The sequence below is a fragment of the Scylla paramamosain genome, chromosome 29 (genome assembly GCF_035594125.1).
Source record: "Scylla paramamosain isolate STU-SP2022 chromosome 29, ASM3559412v1, whole genome shotgun sequence".
Classification (NCBI taxonomy): Eukaryota; Metazoa; Arthropoda; class Malacostraca; order Decapoda; family Portunidae; genus Scylla; species Scylla paramamosain.
This window is the reverse complement of record NC_087179.1, coordinates 1565785-1569497: the sequence shown is the minus strand read 5'-3', so window position 1 is coordinate 1569497 and position 3713 is coordinate 1565785.

The window sequence follows — 3713 nt, the reverse complement described above, 5'->3', positions numbered from 1 at the left end:
TTGAACACGCACACACACACACACACACACACACACACGTCTCGTCCATACGATTTCTCTCTCTCTCTCTCTCTCTCTCTCTCTCTCTCTCTGTTCCTCTTACACATGTCCCATAGGAGGAGCAACACATGGGGACTATCAAACAGCTCGAGTCTCCTGGTCTACTGAGTTTAATAACAGCGGTGAACCCAAACATCTGTTTCGCCTGCCGACGTGGCAAACCCGCAGGCAACAATGACGTGTCAAACCCGCAGGCAACAATGACGTGTCAGGCACAGCTTATTTGTACACCGACCAATGACTAAACATATAATTTATTCCCAAATTAATGTAAATTCATATATAATAATAAATTAAATATCAACAGCCTTTAAAGTCTCAATACAAATAATCTTGGTAATCCCATTCTTCCTCATAAACCGAGTGAACCAAGTTCAAACCCCTGGCGTCAACATCATTCAAATCCCTGGCGCCAACATCTCCCTACCATAGGAGTACTTTTAATAACTCCTATCCTTACTCTCAACAACATGATCATATGACATCAGGATGTATAAACACAAATGTCTCACTAAGAGACAACTCAACCCTCACCTTGGGAAACAAATGATACAATAAAACAATAAACAATACCCAAAGGGACAATACTGATCATCAACCTAAATCTACAATACATCTCAAACCCTCAAATCTCTCGTATTCAGCCTCTGAGGAGGCTTTACAGTTCATCCTGTTCTAGACACATACGTTGACGACGGTGTCATGGAGTGAGCCTCATCAGAACCTTGAGCATATGCTGGGAAGGCATCTGTTGGTGGTAAGGGACTATGAGCTTCATCTGTTGTAGCATCCTCCCCTGCAGATGAAAGCTCCAAGTTATGCAGTTTTTGCATTGGCCCACTAATTACTCCCTTTGCAGTCTTAACTTTGACACTACGAATTATTCCATCCTTCCCAAGGAATAGCTCAACAACCACTCCAAGGGTCCATTGCAAACGAGGAGAGTTACGAGTATCTTCCCGAACCAGCACAACAGATCCCTTCTCCAGTTTACATCTGGGTATGAAACCTGTAATGATAGGGGGGTAAATTCAATAAATAGTCAGACACCCACACACTCCAAAACTTATCAAGTTGTTGTTGTCTCAGGCTTTCTCGCTCACATAGGTCCTTATGTGACATTTCAGGAACCTGGCAACCACCTTTTAAGCTCTCTGTGAAATCCAGCAGTGCGCCCAATTAAAAAATGCGAAGGTGTTTAAGGGCTTACATAATTAGGATAATCTGTGGCAAATGTTAAGGGTCTGGAATTTACACATGCCTCAGTTGCATGTAAGGTAGTCTCTAGCTCACATCTTGTTAAACATTTTATACCAAGAGTCTTTCTCAGAGTTAATTTAACATTTCGGACTAATCTTTCCCACCAATCTCCCCACCATGGAGCATGGGATACAACAAAGCACACACCCTTCACTCAAAAATTTTATAATGATCATGGCGACTCTTACACCAGCCTCGGAGTCCCCATCTGGGGAGGGGACCATAAATGTCCCCAGGTCGGACTGCCTTTCTGTCGACGACCCTAAGTGTCTTGACACCCCCCTCAACTTTTTCTTCATTAACTTCTGCAACATTCGCGGTCTAAGATCTAATTTTCAATCTGTAGAACACCACCTCTCCTCTTCTAAACCTCATCTTATTTTCCTCACTGAAACTCAGGTGTCTGAGGCAACTGACAGTAGCCCCTTTTCTGTTCCCTCCTACTTTCTCTATCCTCATTTTCGCAATGACTTAACCTGCTCTCGTGCCCACGCTCTTGAATCTTCCGAGTTTTCCACCATCTGGTTACGACTACAGAGTCACTCTCAAACTAAATTTATCTGTGCTGTATACCTCTCACCTAACTCCTCTGACTATAAGAAATTCTTTGACTACTTAACTTCCAAAGTGGAGCCCATTCTGACCCTCTTCCCTTTTGCAGAGATCTCCATTCTTGGAGACTTCAATGTTGACCACCAGCTTTGGCTTTCCTCTCCCTTCACTGACCATCCTGGTGAACTAGCCTACAACTTTGCTATCCTCCATGACCTAGAGCAATTGGTGCAACACCCTACTCGTATTCCTGACCGTCTTGGAGATACGCCCAACATTCTTGACCTTTTCCTGACCTCTAATGCTTCTGCTTATGCTGTCACCCTTTCTTATCCGTAGGACTCCTCCGATCACAATCTCATATCTTTATCTTTTCTTATCACTCCAATCTCTCCTCAGGATCCCCCTAAGAGAAGGTGCCTCTGGCGTTTTGCCTCTGCTAGTTGGGGGGACCTGAGGAGGTATTTTGCTGATTTTCCTTGAAATGACTACTGCTTCCGTGTCAGACACCCGTCTTTGTGTGCTGATCGCATATCAAAGGTGATAGTATCTGGCGTGGAAGCATACATTCCTCACTCTTTTTCTCGTCCTAAACCTTTTAAACCTTGGTTTAACACAGCTTGTTCTCGTGCTATACATGATAGAGAGGTGGCCGAGAAAAGGTACTTAAGCCTTCCATCACCAGAATCTCATGCACTTTATATTTCTGCCTGGAACCATGCCAAGTCTGTTCTCCAACTAGCCAAAAACTCCTTCATTAACAGAAAATGTCAAAACCTTTCAAGATCTAACTCCCCTCGTGATTTCTAGCATCTAGCCAAAAATATCTCCAATAACTTTGCTTCTTCTTCTTTCCCTCCTCTATTTCAACTAGATGGCACCACTGTTATCACATCTATTTCTAAAGCTGAACTCTTTGCTCAAACCTTTGCTAAAAACTCTACCTTGGACAATTCTGGGCTTGTTCCTCCCTCTCCTCCACCCTCTGACTACTTCATGCCACCTATTAAAATTCTTCGCAATGATGTTCTCCATGCCTTCGCTGGCCTAAACCCTCGGAAGGCTTATGGACCTGATGGGATCCCTCCTATTGCTCTACGAAACTGTGCCTCCGTGCTTGCACCTTGCCTAGTCAAACTCTTTCAGCTCTGTCTGTCAACATCTACCTTTCCTTCTTGCTGGAAGTTTGCCTACATTTAACCTGTTCTTAAAAAGGGTGACCGTTTTAATCCCTCAAACTACCGTCCTGTTGCATTAATTTCCTGCCTATCTAAAGTTTTTGAATCTATCCTCAACAGGAAAATTCTTAAACATCTATGACTTTACAACCTTCTATCTGATCGCCAGTATGGGTTCCGTCAAGGCCGCTCTACTGGTGATCTGGCTTTCCTTACTGAGTCTTGGTCATCCTCTTTTAGAGATTTTGGTAAAACCTTTGCTGTTGCCTTGGACATCAAAAGCTTTTGATAGAGTCTGGCACAAAGCTTTGATTTCCAGACTACCCTCCTACGGTTTCTATCCTTCTCTCCGTAACTTCATCTCAAGTTTCTGACCGTTCTATTGCTGCTGTGGTAGACGGTCAATGTTCTTCTCCTAAATCTATTAATAGTGGTGTTCCACAGGGTTCTGTCCTGTCACCCACTCTCTTCTTATTATTCATTAATGATCTTCTAAACCAAACTTCTTGTCCTATCCACTCCTACGCTGATGATACCACCCTGCACTTTTCCACGTCTTTTCATAGACGTCCAGCCCTTCAGAAGGTAAACATATCACGCAGGGAAGCCACAGAACGCCTGACTTCTGATCTTTCTAAAATTTCTGATTGGGGCAGAGCAAAC